The following is an 18,417-nucleotide window of genomic DNA, read 5'->3' on the forward strand; positions in this document are numbered from 1 at the left end:
AAAATTAAAAAACTAAACTCTTGTTTTTTCCCCTCTTGGCAGGGCATCCTTAAAAAGAAAAATCCTAAAAGCAGTCTGTCCATCCATGCATTCATGGTAAGAGCACTGTGCATGGAAAGGAAAAGGGTCACCATGGGAAACTTCTCCAGGAGGTGCCATGTGTGACATAGAAACACATGATGTGGCTGTTGTGTTTCTCAGGGGGTCTTGTGGCACAAAAGAGACTCCTCTCTCCCTCAATAGACTAAGTATCGATTGCCTAGAGGGTGGAAACCTGATTGGGGTCCAGATTGTGTCTCACTGTAGTTTGTTAGAGTTAAGTAGTAGGAGGAAGAATGCTTTGCAAGGTTTTCCTTTTAATTTTTGTGTCTAGTTTTTTTTCTTTCTTTTTTTCTTTTATAATTATAGCTTAATAAAGCTTTTTTCTGTTATTAAGCTTAAGCCTGCTTTGCTCTGTTCTCAATTTCATTTCACAGCATTCAGTTGAAAAATTGCATTTTCATAGGGACACTGCCATTGTGCCAGTGTCAAACCATAACACTCCAATACAGAGTAAGCGGTCAAATATTGTAGGTGCACTTTGCCCAGACAAAGCAAGGTAGGAGAGAAAGAAAGACATAAAAGAGAAGAAAGAGAAGAAAGAAGTTTACCAATCTGTGGTTCCACATTGATACTACTGCACGGATAGTATGGATCTGGGATAGCTAGACAAAAAGAAAAAGAGGAAACAGGGCTGCAGGCAGGATCAAATTTTTAGAGTTAGCGTGTTGTATGCCTCTTATGCAAACTAAAATTTTTGTGCCAGTTTGTTTACCCATGAGCATCCAGATCTCTAGTATGTGAGTGTAGGATGGGCATCTCTAGGTGGAAAGAAAAGTTCACTTAGAACAGGGCTATCCCACCTCCACAGGATCTTTCTTCCAATCACAACTTTTCTTTCACAACAGTCGGAATGTCTGAGATGTGCCTGGTCCTCACATCTAGCCACAGCAAGCTGCAGGAAGCAAAGGTGGGACTGGGCAAATGAAGAGAGCAGATCTGATTTAAAACCTTATTTAAGAGGTCTGAAGATGCAAAAGTCCTTGGCACTTGATAAGAAGAATTCATAAATCCTGATGGAACTGCCTGAAGAAGGGACTAAGCCACCATAATAATATTTGTGAAGTAGTGACAGTCTGGTGAGGATATCACCAACACGAAAAGAAGCAGCATAAACTCCCATTTTTCAAAAGGGAACAAAAAGACCCAGATAACTACACGCCAGCCAGGCTCACCGAGTCTGGCTCTCTCTGCCACGGGACGGAGGCTGGCCGGCTGGCTGTCCCGCTGGTGGCCGCAGGGCAGACACGCGAGCGGCCGCCCCGAGTCTGTGCCGAGACTGCCGCGGGTGGCGGTGATTGCTGCGGCGTGGGGAGCACAGCAGAGGCACAGAGCACGAGGAAACCGAGGCACAGCAATGAGGGAAGGACACTTGTCCGAGTCTCCAAAGACTTCATCCTGAAGGAGGGCAGAGCAAGTGACACATCTGACCCTGAAGGGGCTACTTTTAAAGGGGAGGGGGAACACAGGGAGGACACAACCTTTGAGCAATAGGAGGGCATTAGGGGAGGGCTGCAGGGTAAGGGCTCCCCAACAGAAGCCAACACGGGGTGAGAGCAGAACTCACAATCCAATTCTGCTTTGAGGAAAGGATGAAAGACAGGGAACACTCCAGAACCAAAGGAGTGTGCTGTCTTTGAGAGACAGGGGTAAGACAAGGGAACAAGGCAGGTATACAGGTGGATTGACACACATTTTGGTGGGGAAAACTGTGGTAAACAACTCAGGACTGAACCAAATGGGGTACATAGAACGAACCAATACAAACTTATAACAAGGAATGCTAAAACATACTACAGAAGAACAAAATGTAAAATAATAGACTATCACAGCTCACTTCTGCACCAAGTGCATGCAGTGGTCATAAGTGACTGGTTCTGCTGGGATGGAAACCAACCACCAAATCCTTGTTGAATTCAGCAGGGGCAGCAGCAGTACCTGCATCTGATGCCTAGCTCTGGGGCTGGGCTGGACAAAGGACACGCAGGGCACACAGCCCCTGAAGGATGTGACTTTGGAAACAACCACCTACCACTGTCTCCTCTTGTTTTGCTCTAGGATCACACCAGCCTGAGGCACCGGGTAGCCCTCAATGCCACCTGGGACTGCAGATGACAGGCCCTGGCCTCCGGGACCAAACACAGGGAGGGAGTCACTCTCCAGAGGGAGCTTGCAGATTGAATCAGATGTCTGGTCATCAGTCTCTATTTAGATTCTTCATCAATTTTAGAGTAACTTGAGGGCTGAGCATTATTCCTTCCCAGGGCCATATTTCTGATGCATGCTGGTATCCCTACATATACAGCAATTCAACACGTTGAACTCATGGCTAATTCTTCCTACCACATCTAAAAACAAATCCTTTCCATTCGTTAAAGTTGTTTCTACTCCTGGTTTAATCACCCCTTTCATCTCTTTCTCTTTTTTTAAGTCCAGTCCTTTAAAGACCTTATTCCCTGGTTTCTTATCAGTGCATAACCATTTCTCCCTTGTAGGGAATTCCCCCACTAGTTTCTGTTTATGGGTCCCTTCATTTTCAAATAGCCAATAGGCTTTTCCATCTTCTACACAGGTTTGTAATTGTGGCAAGTCAACACACTCAGGGTTACGGTTACTGTGGAATCTGAGAACTGTGCTCCGTGCATTCCCGGTATAGATAGCATGATAGCACTTATCACAGGAATTTGGTGAGCTCTCCTGGAGATTCACAGTCACTATTGCTATCAGCACCCATAGGGGTCCAGTACAGGTTACTCTCTTGACTCTCATGGTCCTTGGTCAGCTTCAGAGGGTAAGAGCACTGTCACCTGATCTGGGCTTGCCCCCTGTGCTTACATTCTTACCGGTATCCTCGTCTTACCCCATTCTTTCCCTGTGTTGACTTGTTATTTGTTTCCCGTTTTAGGGTCAGATCACTACTGTGGTGGGAGAATGCTCTATCTTATGGAGACTCCTTGTCACAGATTGCATAATGAGAAGTATCAGAAATTGCAATTAGTTTCTATTAATGTTTTATCAAAAACTGTCAATACATATCCTAGTAGTAAGACTTTAATAATAAATATTACAATAAATATTTAAATAGCTCCTTATCCTAACTTTAACACTAATACTGGATTGAATAGGATATCAAATAACAGGTTTATAAATAATATCTTTAAAACACAGTTCATAGATTAGAGCGTTAGAAAAACATTTTATAAAAACAAGAGGTGTGACTTAGCATTACTGGAATCTTCCATTGTCTGTTCTGTGGGAGCAGAAACTGGACCTTTGACCCTAGTGACATGGGTCCACCCTTTTTCTTGAGTTCTTATTGCAGTTTTGATAGTTAATAAAACTTGGTATGGGCCTTCCCATCTGGGGGTTAATGGCTCTTCTTTCCAGGATCTAATGAATACCCAATCTCCTGGTTGATATTTATGGATTTTAAAATCAATGGGACTACTTTGGGGGAGATATCCATTCCTTCTTAACTCTTCTAATGTTTTTACAGTTGTGTTTAGGTACATTTTCACACCTTTTTCTCCTTCTTCATACGTCCCCATACAATGTCAGGTAGTCAAAAATGGGTGTCCAAACATCATTTTGTAAGGGGAAATACCCATATCAGATCTAGGCTTTGTTCTCATTCTCATCAGGGCTAATGGGAGGCATTTTACCCAATTCATCTAATAACTTGGTAAGTATAATTTTCAGGGTCTGGTTAGTTTGCTCTACCCTTCCTGAGCTTTGGAGCCTTCAAGTAGTATGCAACTTCCAAGTCATACCGAGTGTTTCAATTACATTTTGTAAAATTCTAGCAGTAAAATGAGGCCCTCTGTCTGAATCTATTGTATTCACTACACCATAATGTGGGATAATTTGCTCTAGCAGAATTTTACTTACAGTTCCTGCCCTTGCTTTTAGTGTTGGAAAAGCCTCTATCCAATGGGTAAGGTGATTGATAATAACTAATAAATATTTAAACTTCTGTACTTGAGGAAATTCAGTGAAGTCAATTGTGTGTTCTGAAAAGGTCTTTTAGCTAATTCTCTTCCCCCTACAGGTACTTTCTTCATTATTTTGTTATTTATTTTCTGACAAGTCATACAATCCTTTGTTATAGCTTTTGCTATCCCAAATACCCCAATGCATATTTATGTTCTTAAAAAGTGATCACACAGTGCTTGAGTTCCCCAATGTGTAGAGGCATGCAGAATTCCTAGGATTTTATGAGATAGGTTTCTGTTCAATACTTGCCTCCCATCAGGCATTATCCATTTCCCCAATTCATCCCTTACACCCCCTTGCTTTTGCAACTCTTCTTGTTCTTGTTCTGTGAATATTGGAATCTCTTCCCCATCCATTTCTTTTAGGTTTTCTAGTCCAAATATCCACTCTTCTTTTCCTCAAGCTGCCTCTTTGGCTGTCTGATCTGCTAAATTGTTTCCTTGTATTTCTATTGATGTCCCCCTTTGATGTCCTTTAACATGTACTACTGCAACTTCTAATGGATCTTTTAGTGCTTTTAGTGTTTCTTTTATCAATTCTTCATGAATTAACATTTTACCTTTAGAGTTTATAAACCCTTTCTTCCCAAATCTTACTGAATGTGTGTACATAAGCATACTTGGAATCAGTAGAGATAGTTCCTTTATTGTATTTCAACCAAATTAAACCTCTTAATAGGGCAAACAATTCACAGCACTCAGCTGACCATTTAGTTGGTCATTTTCCTTTTTCTATTACTTTCCTAGTTTTCCCATCTATAACTGCATAACCGGACACCCTTTTCCCTTCTACAATTCGAGAAGAGCCACCTATAAATAACACTTCCCCTTCTAATAAAGGCAATTCTTGTAGATCTTCTCTTGCTTTAGTCTACAGATCAATTAGCTCTTCACAACAATGTTCAAGGTGGCCTTCTGATTTCCCATATAAAAACTGTGCAGGATTTGGCACTTTTGTAGTTGTGGATTCTATGTTATCAGTATTAATTAGTACTATTTCACATTTCAGTAATCGACTGTCCGTCATCCATTGACTAGCTTTTTTGCTCAATATTTATTTTATAGCATGGGGGGTATGGACCTTAATTCTACCTCCAAAGGTTACTTTATAGCTTTCCTCAATTAGAGTCACAGTAGCGGCCACCGACCGTAGGCAGGTGGGCCAGCCTCTCACCACAGGGTCCAACAATTTGGACATATAAGCAGCTGGTTTCCTTTCTCCACATCCCTCCTGCACTAATGCACCAAAAGCAATTCCTTCATCTACATTTACAAACTGTTCAAAAGGTTTTGCCAAATTGGGCAAACTTAAAACTGGAGCTTTCATCAGTCTTTCCTTTAACTCTCTCAATTCCCCTTCATTTTCTTCAATCCATTCAAAGTACTGGTCTCAATCAATTTATCATATAAAAATTTAACTAACGTGGTGTGTCCATCTATCCAGGATTTACAGGATCCAACTAAACCCACTAGTTTTCTTACATCCCTTTTTGTCTTTGGGGAGGGCAAGGATAGGATTCCCTCCATTCTACTCATTGCCAATTTCCTATAACCTTTCCCAATTCATTGTCCTAAATATCTTACTTCTTGCTCTACAAATTGAAGCTTTCTTCTTGACACTTTTAATCCCTTTTCTATGGTAGTTCTATGGTAGTTTCTCCTACTATTTCCTTTTGCTCCCCCAAAATTAATAGCTCATTCACATATTGTAAAATCTGGGTATTCTGTTTTGCCTCAAATTGCTCTAATTATTCTTCTAATGCTTGTCCAAACAAATTTGGGGATTCAACAAACCCTTGGGGCAATCGTCCATTGATATTGTTGTTTTCTCCCTGTGTTCTCAACATACCATTCAAAAGCAAACCACCCCCTGCTCTCCTCTGCTAATGGGCACGCCCAAAATGCATCTTTAAGATCTATCCCACTAAACCAGGAATGTTCTGGTGCTATTTTATTCAACATGTGTGAGGGTCAGGCACTACTGGATATCTGGCTACAGTTTGCTTATTGACTTCTCTTAGATCCTGTACTAATCGGTATGTTCCATCTGGCTTTTTAACTGGTTGTTCTAGGGTGACGTTATGGTGTTTGTGTCTCCTATCGTGTGTTCTGTGTATGTTTGATATTATGTTCTGTGCTTTCAAAACTGACTCTGAAAGTGAAGGTTTGTTTTGCCTTGTTATCGCCAGTTCACCTCCGCCCATGGTCTGCTGTCTAGAAGAGGCTGGTGCTGGCTGCCTTGCTTTTGCTTGCTTGCTTGGCTTGCTTCTGCTTTTGCCTTTGCTTCCTAGTTAGTTTAGCTAAGCAGTCCAATTCTTTCCCTGGACTCTTTCTTTTCCTTTCCTTTTCCTGAATACCATCCAACCTGCTCCGGACTGGGACCTGGAAACACGGAGGAACACCGAGAGCCTGCGCTCTGTGATCTGCAGCAGCCATCCCCAGTGCCAGAGAGCAATCCCCAGCACCCAGACCCGAGTGACCACTCCCAGGAAAGACTTTCTGGATTTGTTCATCTCTTCAGAGTGCTGAAAGTGTTTTGTTGTCATCTGGTGTTAATTTTTTTTGGTGCTTGGGAGTGCTTTGTTTGTTAAAGAAACAGGTTCTTTTCCACTTCTCTCAGAGAAAATTTTTTCCCGAACCAGGTGGGTGGGGAGGGTCCGTGGGGGTTTGTTTTCTGGGGGCTCCTTCCAGAGGGTTTTCCCCAAATTTGCCCTAAACTAGGACACTGGTAAAATTGGTGTATTATGGGGTGACATACATGGCTCTAATATCCCATCCGGAATCAAACCTTTTCTTATGGGTGTTAATCCCTGTTTTCCTTCAGCTGAGATGGAGTATTGAGGGACTCAAAAGGTTGTAATTTTTGGGTTTCATTTTTATCTTTATTGGTGGTGTATCTAATAAACCTCGACCACCTTCCTCTGCCCATACCTGGGAATCTATTTCTTTCTCATCTTCGGTATTTAATCTCAGAATTGTTGCTGCCATCTTCCCTTCTTTCGGAACTATCCCTATCCCTAACTTTATTTGTAAATCACAGCTGAGTAAATTACATTTCAAATTAAGCATAAACAGTAAATCAACACATCCTTCCCTTGAATTTCCCCTTAATATTATTTGTTTAATTACAGGTACTTCAAATGGACTATTGCTTGCCCCTCTTACTTTACAAGTTGTTCTACTAAGTTCACGATCTTCTGGTATCTTGAAAACACATGACCTATCAGCTCCTGTATCTACTAAAAATTCAAATTCTTCTCTGAGGCCCTACCTCTAAATTTATCAAGGGCTCCACTTTTAAATCCTTTACTGCCCTCAGAGAATAGTGCCCCTGACGTCCCTAATCTTCTCCTTCTTCAACTCCTATCTCAGCTTCGCTGTATAATTTCTGGTCCCCCTGGGCCGGGACTCCGATCCCCCCACCGAAAAGGAGGACACTCCCCTAACCGGTGGCTCCCTGTCATCGCTCTCCCGTTAGGAGTATTTTCTACCACCGATGCTGGGCTCCTCCTTCCATGTAGGAAGGACCTTTCCAGGCACTGGGTGTCCGGGAACCCACGGGACTCACCTTTAATGGCTTTGGACGGATTTCCCAGACCCACCCCTGGGAAGCTCTGGGCACTCAGCCCTCCGTGGCCCTGTTAGGGGTATCCCCTCACTCCGAGGCGTTCCCTGGGTGCTCTCGGGATCTAATCCCTCAATCCAGCCCACCCCGGGGGTCTTGGCCATGGCTGAGCCCCGAGGGTACCACACTCAGTCCTCTGCCCTCTCGCTTCCTTCCTTTCCGGCCGGGCCCCTCGCGGGAGTCCAAAACGCGGTACTAGGAAGTTCACTGTCGCTCCGGGAGTCAGGACTGCCGGCCCCGTCTCACTCACACCACACTCTCCCACCATTCGGGGCGTACCCTTGCGTACCCTCCGTCCCTCTCGCACATTCACCCAGGTGCCGCTCGCCCAGGTGCTGCGAGGACCTCTCCCGCTGCCTGGAAGGCGATTCGGACTTGTTGAGGCTTCCAGCCGTTCCTGGGGATCCAGACAGCAGCCCCTCTGCGGATCCGAGGTAGTCCTCAGTAATCCGGGATGCTGAAATCTGCCGGGTGCACCTCCCAAATCAAAGTCCTACTCTGGACCCACCTCTGGGTGTGGCTCTCCCAGGCGAGCCCCCGGTGTTATGGACAGGCTTACAACAAAAACTTTAAAGTAACAAAACATGAGGCCAATTAATTTTTAAAAAATAAGCCTCTTCATTACAACTGAACAACTGGAAGCAAAAGCCTCCGGCTAGTCTGGAGACTGTTGCAACAACTTAGTAAGGGTAACCGTGAGACATTTCCAAGGATACCCGCTCCAAGACCCGGGTGTCACACCCCCCAGGCCTTTTAAAGTCTCTCGTCTCTCCTGATTGGGCGCTCAGGATCCGTGCTGTGATTGGTCCATTCCTCCGTTCCTGATTGGCCCATACGTTGGTGCAGTCTTGGCCAATCATTCTGAGGTTCTCGCCTCCTATTGGTCGGTCTCTCCTCCAATCTTGATCCGAGCTGTGGCTGTGTTCCACGGTGCAATCCTTCTGGAAGCTTCTCTGACCCTCCACAGAGACTGGCATCTCCTCCCCGCTTCCACTGCCCTTTTCGGCATGCACAACAGCATTGAGCTCCAATAGAACTGATCAGCTTATTGCACCCACAGCATCCAAACCGGCACCACACACTGTTAGCTACATTTATAATCACAACTTGTTACTTGTATCAACAACATCCATCCTTACACATCCATTGTTATGAACATTCCAAAAACAATTTCTTACTTGTACTAACAATATTTAACATCGTAAATACCATGCAAACTACATTCCCAAAAAGTTTAAATTTTATTCTTTTACTATTTACAACAAGCAGTGTAAGCCATTCCTCAGCAAATGCCAATCCCTGGAAGAAATGCTGATTCCAGCGGGATTTAGGCCCAAGTGTTGTTCTCAAGAGCACTGAAGTTCAGGTTTCAGCAGCAAGACAAGAGCAGGCAGCTTGGCAGGCCTCCACCTTCTCCAGCACTCACCTGCCCTGCAAATTCCTCTGCTTCCTGTAGCCATTGGCTGAACTCCTGTTCTTGACCTGCAGCCTTCTCCTGTTCCCTGTGAGACTGGCACCTGGGGCACTGAGGCACCTCAGGAGGAAGTCCAGAACAAAATGACAGAGGAGAATTCCACAGAACGTGCACTTTGGATCGTTTGCCCTGTTTGCTGAGGCACCAGGTAGCCCTCAATGCCAATGACAGGCCCAAGCCTCCAGGACCAAACACAGGGAGGGAGTCACTCTCCAGATGGAGCTTGCAGATGGAAAAGGCTGCCGTGAGCAGGCACCTCAAAGAGCAGACAAATGAGGCCCTCCTGCACTTCAGCTGTGCCACGCAGCTACACAGGCCTGGGTAGACACCGCAGAGCACAGGGACAACAGAAAGCACAGAAAGAGGGACAAACCCAGTCAAGCACAGAGACTTTTCATGATTGCTGAGCCCCACACAACCCCAAGCGTGCCATCACCCACCAGTCCTTTTCTGTTGACAAAGAGCAGGTCCGGCGGGTGCCTTGCCCTGCTGGCCAGGGTCCTGCCAGGCCATTTCCTCTCTGCTCTCCTGTGCTGCCAGCAGACGTGCCTGCCTTCTTCATTCCACTTGCAGAGCCTCGGACCTATGAGCCATGGCCAGGCGGGAGGCAGGAGCAGTCACAGAGGAGAGGTGCCAGCTGCACAGAGCAGGAACCAAAAGCCTCCATGTGCACAGCTGAAAGCCTCTCTCTCCACAGGGTGTTTTGGCTGCCCTGCTCTTCACTGGGAAGTGCAATTGCCTTTTCTTCCTCATCCAGAAGACCACAGCTGGGCAAAAGCTAGCCAATGGGCAGCATTCCAAAGGCAGTGTAGGTTGGAGCTGGTAAAGGAGGGAGACGGTTGCCAAATCCAAACCACACTAGAATGCCACACTTAAGAGGGACTTTCCATCTTTAAGAAAGAATGGCCAATTCAGAAGTGAACATAGAGCCTTATTCCATGGCTGACAAGGAAGGGAATTGTCCAACAGGCTTGAGGGTGTGTAGGACTTTTATTGTGACTCCAGCTCCAAGCTGCCTTTGGTGAAAGCAATCCTGAAGTGGTCCTGGTCATCTCTTCTGCTTTCTCGATTGCTTTGCTGCAAGTTTCCTTTCTTTACATTGGAAAAGCCTTTGGAGTGGGAATTTAGATGGCGGGGGCCGATGTGATCTGTAGAAGGAATAACAGAAGTACACCCATAGAAACAACTGCAGTATGAAACCACCCCACAGCCAATCAATTTCTCTGAAGTATTTTCTCATTTCCAATGACTGGTGGCAAGGCAGGAGTCTAAAGGGAATCTAGGAAGCCAACTCTTCTGCTCAGTTTGGCCAGGCTAGCACACACACCTTCTCTGCATCACCAGCTAGGTCGCAGCTTCCTGCTGCTCCCAAAACAATCCCTGCTTTTGTCTTCACTGTAAAGGGAGGCTCAGGCAAAGCCCACGCACGCCCAGCTGCCCTCAAAGGCAAAAGGAACACCTCAAGTGCTCCCTGCCTGCATCCAAGCACCACAGTGGCTTCTGTAGAGAGTCCAATATTTCTCTCCCAGCACCAAATCAAGGAGGAACACGTGCTACAGCTCTTGACGAGGCACACACACTGTAATCCACTGCTGGATCGGACAAAGAACGCACAGGACGTACTCAGCAGCTTCAGGCACCTCCTCAGCAGCCTGACAGCCAGCCCTCTCCCACAGCTCTAGCCTGGCTCTGCAGGGCACTTCCCGTGGGACCTCCCTCCTTCTGAGAGGAAGCTCTGCGTTTCCCATTCTCTTTGGGCCTGCAACGCCATTCCTGCCTTCCTCAAACCTGCACTCTGCTAGCCTCTCACCAGACTGCTCCCTGCAGACACAAAGGTCTCTCCAGCACTGTTTACCAAGGGCCACCTAAGAGACTGTGCCCCCCAGACAGACAGAGTCCAGAGAAACAGTGCCCATATGGAGCACAGAGGAGTCCAAAATGACACACCAACTCTCTTTTCACAGCCTTTGCCTTTTGACTGGCTTTCCTTAATAAATTTGCTTCTACAGCTTGCATGGAAGGTACAGAAGGAGCAGCTGTGTGCCAGCAGCTGCTCTGCCTCCAAATGCTGCCCTTCCAAGTCCTGGTGAGGGGAGGAAGACACTTCCACATGAAGTGCCAGCCAAGCTTCCCAAATAATCAGTGGAAGCTTCATGCCGTGCACAACCCCGCACCTGAAAAGGGCACAGCAGTAGTGACTCTGTACCCTACAGGAATGCTGTCCTAAGCAGCAATTCAAAAGCAGGATCAGCAGGTGGGAGAAAAGGAGATGCCACCTTCCTTTCCTGCTCCCATGGCTGCCCGTTTCCTAGCCCCTCTCCCCTCAGGATTTCTACCTGTTCTCAGAGGTTCATTGCCCCAAGTGCTGAAGTGGTCCTTGCCATCTCCTTTGCTTCCTGCATGATTTTGCCGCAGGGATGACAGCAATCAGGCTGTCAGAAGAGGCTTAAGAGAGGCTCCGCTGACTGAAGAAATGGATGCTGCCCAAAGGGAAAAAGAAACAAACCAAACCAAATTAAAAGAGAGAGAGGAAAAAGGAAGCAATCTTTTCCAAACTCTGTTCCTAACAGCGTCAAGCTGGATTCCTCTATCACCCTGAAATACACAAACATAGGACTGAGGGCACCATCAGCACGTGTGCCTTCATGTCCAGGATGCTGCTAGCACAGGCAAACATGGCCCGGAACTGGGCTAGTCCATTCTTCAAGGTCTCATCACTTGCTGGGATTTTTGTCCTGACAGCACTGTGGGATTGCTGCTTGATGTCCAAAGGGTTTGTTCCTTTTAGGAAACTCAACAGATGTATTCCAGCTCTTCTTTTCTACAGACATGGGCTATTTGAGTGTCCAAAAGAGATGTGGGACATATGACATTCTCATGAGACTCCCAAGAGCTCTAAAAAATATTGATCCCACATGTTGCGCTCAGGACCACTGGGCACGCAGGTTTTCAGCAGCAAGCCAGGAGCAAGGACACAAAGCAGCAGGGCTCAGATCTGCTCAGCTCCAGCATGCAGGAAGAGTAGGCTCTGCCGTGGCATGCCCCCTCCACCTCCTGTGCTGCCTGGCATCTTCCTTCTCAGCAGGAACAGCCAAGGAAGTGGCCAGGTCACCAGCTCCTCATCGGCCACAAAACCGGGCAGCAAAGCCGCAGCGATTCTCATCTACTCCACCGGGCCAGGCAGCACATGGAGCTGGCACAACTCCTGCTCAGCTGTCCCTGTTTGGCTGGCAGGAACTAGAGGCAGAAACCTCTAAGAGTGGGGCAGGAGGGACAAGCTGAGTGCCCTCAGATGCTCACAGGGAACTCCCCCACAGCCCCCGGCTTCCCGCAGACCAACCCAGAAGCGCTGGGCAGGGACGGCTTTCGTCGTGTTCTTAAAGCCCCTGTCCCTGGCATTGCAATACTTCAGTTCCTTTTGCTACCAGGTAAGCCTGAATACACCACCCAAGAGCAAAAGAGGGCCACAGAAATGACCAGAAGGAGGGAGCTCTCCTCTGAGGAACGGCTGCGAGAGTTGTGCTGGTTATCCTGGAGAAGAGCAAGCCCCAAGGAGACCTTTCAATATTTGTAGGGGCTTCTAAGAAAGATGGGGACATATCTTTTAGTAGGGCCAATTGTAAGGGGACAAGGGTGAATGGTTTAAGCTAAAAGACACTCCATTCAGATTGGCTCTAAGGAAGAAACTGTTCACGAGGAGAGTGCTGAAACACTGGCACAGGCTGCTCAGAGAGCTGGGAGGAGCCCCAAGCCCAGCAACCTTCAAGGTCAGCTTGGATGGGACTCTGAGCAACCTCATCCACTTCAAGATGTCCTTGCCAGTGCCTGCGGTTTTGGACTAGATGACATTCACTGGTCCCTTCTAGCCACAAACAGTCTTGGATCCTACTTGGCTTTCATTGGAAAAGCACCCGGAGTGGAGATTACTAGATGGGGGGGAGGCCCATCTGAAGCCCTGGAGTTTGCCCAAGGTACACACCCTGACAGGGAACAGCTGCTTGGGCTGCAGCCACTTTGCCTTGTACCTGCAGAAGTTCCTCGGCAGAGCCTCGCCTGTCCACATCCATCTGCAAGCAGCAACCCAGAAATTCACGCAAGCCAGAGGGCAGCCTGAATTTGTGCAGATCTGGTACCCCTTGCTTGCCTATCAGGTAGTTAGCCTGAAGCAAAAGGAAACATGAGACTCGATGTGATTCTTGCATATCCTTCAGTGCTCACCTAGAGCCCATCTTTTAAGCTCCAGTCTGCAGAGTCAACTTCTTGCCTAGCAGAGCTTTAGAGATGAGCCTTTCTCTCCCAAAGGAAAAAAGGCTCCAGTGCAGCCCCAGCTATTCCAAGCTGCAACAGGTCTTCCCTTGACAGCTGATGCGAGCCCCAGGGATGTTTTCAGAAAGAGGGCCTTGGTGGAAGTACTACCAGCTCTGGGCATGGGATTTTGTCTAATGGACATGCAGCAGAAGGACGCCGCTCTCTGAGCGTATTTGCACCTTACCGTGTCACTCTTTTCCCGAATATAAGGAGCCTCTCCTGTGGCCATTTCTATTCCCACGATGCCAAGGGACCAGGTGTCCACTTTGGGGCCGTAGGGCTCTCTTCTCACCACCTCGGGTGCCATCCAGCAAGTGGTGCCGACCATCGACCTCCGTTTACTCTGCTCAGGGCTGAGCAGACCACAGAGGCCAAAATCAGCTGAGGAGAAAAACAAATACTGCTTCAGGTAGGAAACCAAGGAAAAGGCTTCCTCAGGACACCTACGTCTCAGAATGCAGTGCTGAATCGAGCTGCAAAAGCAGCTGGGCTCTCTTTCCTCAGGGCTGCAGCCAAGGACGTGGGCAATTGTCCACTTAGTAACCCCCACGATTCCCACCGTGGCCTTTTCTCACCCACCGGAACTTTTACACTGAAACTCCCTCCCTTTGGAAGGAACGCACACACAAACCAAAGTTACTCCTGCTACCCTGTTGCTCTCTAGCCCACTCTGCACCTTACAGCTGCGCCCTGGGCTTGCAGAGTGCTCCCTGCCCTCTCCCCGGCGCCACTGCTGGGCACCCGCAGCCGCTCCAAAGCAGCCCCACAGCGCCTGCCCGGAGCGCTGCGCCTGACCAAGAATACCCACCCAGCTTGACGGAGCCATCCCGGCCCAGCAGGATGTTTGCACTTTTGATGTCTCTGTGGATCACCTGGTTGGCATGCAGGAAAGCCAGGCCTTGCAGGCACTGGGAGAGAAAAAAGGAACAGGAGGCCAGAAGTGAGTCTGCTCTGATTTCGCCACACACAAAAGGAGTCTGCTCCTGAAGATTCACAGATCTCAAAGGAGCAGTGAGCACTGGGCAAGAGGAAGAGCTTGCTGCTGCCACACTAGGAGAGCAGGATCTTTCCAAGGGAGGGCATATCAGCGCTTGAGGGAGACACATCAGTCACTGCTCCGGACTGTCCCTCGCAAAGCCAGTAAGAGCGATCCCTGCTGCAGTGGATGCGCTCTCCCCGTCCACAGGACAAACAATGGTTTTCCAAAAGAGGAAAAGTCCCTGCCTTGGCTACCAAGGGGATCACTGTCAGGTGGGAGATTGGAGGACAAGGGACAGCCCACTTGGAAGTCGCTCATGTGTCAGTTTTCAGTAGCAAGCACCACGGTGGGTGCCATGCCATCCTTTGAAGTTGAGACCGGTAACAGACCAGTCTCTCTGTGGCTCTGCCACTGGTTTAAAACTTGGACACCAGCACCTTTGTGCTTTCAGGCAAAGAAGGTATTGCAGAAAGGCAAAGGCTTGGAGAGGCAAAGTGTAGAACAGAAAATGACAATGAAAACGAGACAGAGAGTTCAGTAATGGGATAGAAGAGTACAGAAGAGACTGGAGTAAGAGCAGGGACACTGGCAGGCAGTCCAGTCCAGATGCTCTTTCTTCTCCGCAGCATAAGAGCAACACAGAAAGAAAGCTCTGAACATGGAATCACTCACTTTGCAGCGCTTTCAAAGGACCAGTCTGTCCAAGCCATCCCAAGCACAAGCAGCACCCCTTACCTCCCGACACACGGTTGCGATGTGTCCTACAGCCATCCTTTCCCTGCTGATCACATCGGCCAAGGAGCCTCCATCCATAAACTCCAACACCATCAGGACAACCTCATTGACAAGGTAGCTGCAAGACAAAAGCAACCGCATGGAGCTGAATGTGCACAGCTAAATTGCCACATGGAAGAAAAGACTACAGCTGAGTTTTGTGTCCAGGTCACTGGTAAGTGAGGAGGGAATCAAGTGAAGACACTCTCCACCTAGGCTATCCAGTGCTTGCCATCTGTGCCGTCTAAATGAGGAAGGCACATCCGTGGAAAAGGAGACGGTTTAGGTGGCAAGCAGGGGAAAGCAGCAGTTTTGTGACGGCAGAGATTCATCTGGAAGCGGACACATCCCAGCAGCTGCTTCATCTTCTTCATAAACAAATTGTACCATTAACTCCAGCAGCAAGGAGGCACAGTATGCACAGCTTTTACTCAGGGCAGGTGGGTGTGCAGCATTGCCAACGCCCTTTGGAAAACCTTGCAGAAAGGACAGTCACAAACAGGAAAAACAATTTCAAACCTGACAAATTATGTCTCTCCTAGCCTAGTCTTTTGGCATGCAAGGCAATGGAAAACAGTGCAAACAGTGCAAGGGAAATAATTTCTGTCATGCTTCCTCAGCACTTCTCCTCCGACACTTGGAAAAAATCACGCCCAAAACGGCAGAACAACATGCAGCGAGTGAACATACATGCTGCTGGCTTAGTAAGAGAGACACGTGTCTGAGATCAATCTGCAGGCTATTTCTGCCAGGAAGCATTTGTGGGGACAAAATGCAATCTCCTCCCATGCCTCGCACAGGAGTAGACTGATGTGAATTGAAAGATCCATGTTCTGCCAGAATACTGACCTTTCTAGGTAGGTGACAATATTGGGGCTCCTATATTCATTCATGACCAGGATTTCCTTCACCACATCCTCGCAGCCCTGGTGCTGGAGATTAAGTACCTTTATGGCCACCTACAATGACATGGAAAGCCATTAGGAGCAGACATTACCAGCGCCTCTTCCTCCGTGCATTCACGGGCCTGGATGCCTTGTCACCTGTGTGGAAATGGACACTAAACCATCAACCACAAAGTGCTAAGAGGACTCTTTGCACCTGCACACTCCTCCAACACACTTTGTTTATCACTACTATTACCATTGACACGTGTTTTGCAAGCCCAAAGTAATTTTGCTCCAGTGAAGATAAATTGAAAGCACTGGAAGGACGTTAGCATTTCTAGGGGCTTTGACCAGCCTTTCAGAGATGGCTGCCATTCTTGATTGTGTGCCAAAGTAAACACACACATACATACATGACAGCAAATATGTTGTCCAAAAAAGAGCTCCAAGGCGACTCAAAGGAAAATTACAATCCTAGCACATCCTAACTTCTTCCGTTTGGGTTTTGCAACTCTGAAGAACAACCTCAAACACGGTTTATACTGTGTAATTATTGTAATTGGTAATTAGTTAGTGGGTTTAAAAAGGAATAACCCTTCTGTGGTGCACTGTGGATGCACCCCAGGTCATAAGCAGGGCTTAGGGCTTTTGGACACCTCCTCGACCTCCCTCCAAGTGCACTTCCTGAGCGCAGCACTGCGGGTGGACAAGGAACTACCAGGAAGATGGAGTTGTATTTGCTGAGAGCCAAAAAGGAGAACTCAGGACTCTGAACTTATAGCCCCACAAAACAGCAGGACTCTCCAAGACACTTCCATGTCTGTTCAGTACAAATGGCATCTCTGTAGTGGAATGTCTCTGACACAGGATCAACACAACGTTGTATCAGTTAAGGCTCTTCATCAATTTCTTCCCACTGATCTGTGCGTGTGCGTGTGTGTGTGTCAGCTGGGTTCCCTAGGACTGAAAGGCAAAACTGTGCTCCGGTAAAGATCTCTCCTTCTTGAGGTCCTGCATTATATTTTCAAGCTGAACCACGTGGTGGAAAACAATGGGAAATCCTTTCTGTGTCTGACCCTGGGCTTAAGAGGAACTGGGCCGCAATGACAGCTCTTGCCATCAGCTAATCTATGAATATTTATCCAGTAAGTCCAAGCCAGCGCATCCTTCTCTGAAAGACACCACTGCCATCCTTGCATTCACTCAGGTAGGGAGGAAGGACAAAGTCTGTCCAAAATGCATTTTGCAGCCCACCTCTGGACAGGTTGCTCCTGCGGGACAGCCTTTGCAGCAAAGTCAGGCAGCCCAAAGCTTTGGCCAAAGATCACATCACAAGGGAAAGCACTCAAGGGCTGCCAAATCTGCATGGGCTGTTGGCACTTACCGCTCATCCTGTGGCAGCGTTGAAAGCCTTGTAAATGCTTCCAAACCCCCTAGAAACAGAAGAGTGGCAAGAACAGAGAAGTTGTTCAATGCTGAGAAGCAAAAGGCAGCCCAGGCAGGAGCTCTCTGCTGCCTGCAGTGTCTCTAAAACACCAGGGGCTATCCACTCTGCGGCCAATGGCCCAGCAGCCCAGCAACCCTCTGCCAAGGCTTTCTTATCTTCCTGACCACTGAGTCTTGTTTTCAGCAAAACAGTGGAAAGCAATGCTACGGAGAGCTGCTATTCTGACAGGTGGGAAGCTGCTCTCTCAGCTTTCTCTTCCTTCATGATTGTGGCCAAATTACTTTGAATCATAGAAAACCATATCTCCTGCAGAAAATAGGCAAACTGGTGCCACATGTTTGAGGGCTTGCAGGAGGGCTTCTAGGTCCTGCTGCTTCAGGCAGGCAAGACATTGCCAGCATCCAGTTATCTTTCATGATGCCTTCTACTGCCTCAGCACTCACACAGGGACAATCTGAAGCCAGGCTCTGAAGATGCTTGCAGCTTGCCTGACTTCCCACGTCAGACCGCACCACCAAAATACCTGGCCCATGGCTCTGTAGAACTTAGCGTGGCTGCACTCACCCACTGCCAATGAGTTCCCATCCAGTGTACTTCTTCTCTGGATCTTCCACACTCACCACACGCCCTGAAAGAAACCAAATGCAAGGAGCCAACTTCAAAACAGAGACCCTGACTTCCAGGAGATCTGAAAGCCAGCTCCACTCTCTGGGGCTCTGAGCAATTTATGGTCGCTTGGCTAACAATAGCATCAACAAGAACAACAGCAGCAGCAGCCCCAGCAAGACAGGCAGCTCCGTAGCACGCCTGGCCTGCACAGAGTCTGCTTCTC

The sequence above is a fragment of the Lonchura striata genome, chromosome Z, assembly GCF_046129695.1.
Source record: "Lonchura striata isolate bLonStr1 chromosome Z, bLonStr1.mat, whole genome shotgun sequence".
Taxonomy (NCBI): Eukaryota; Metazoa; Chordata; class Aves; order Passeriformes; family Estrildidae; genus Lonchura; species Lonchura striata.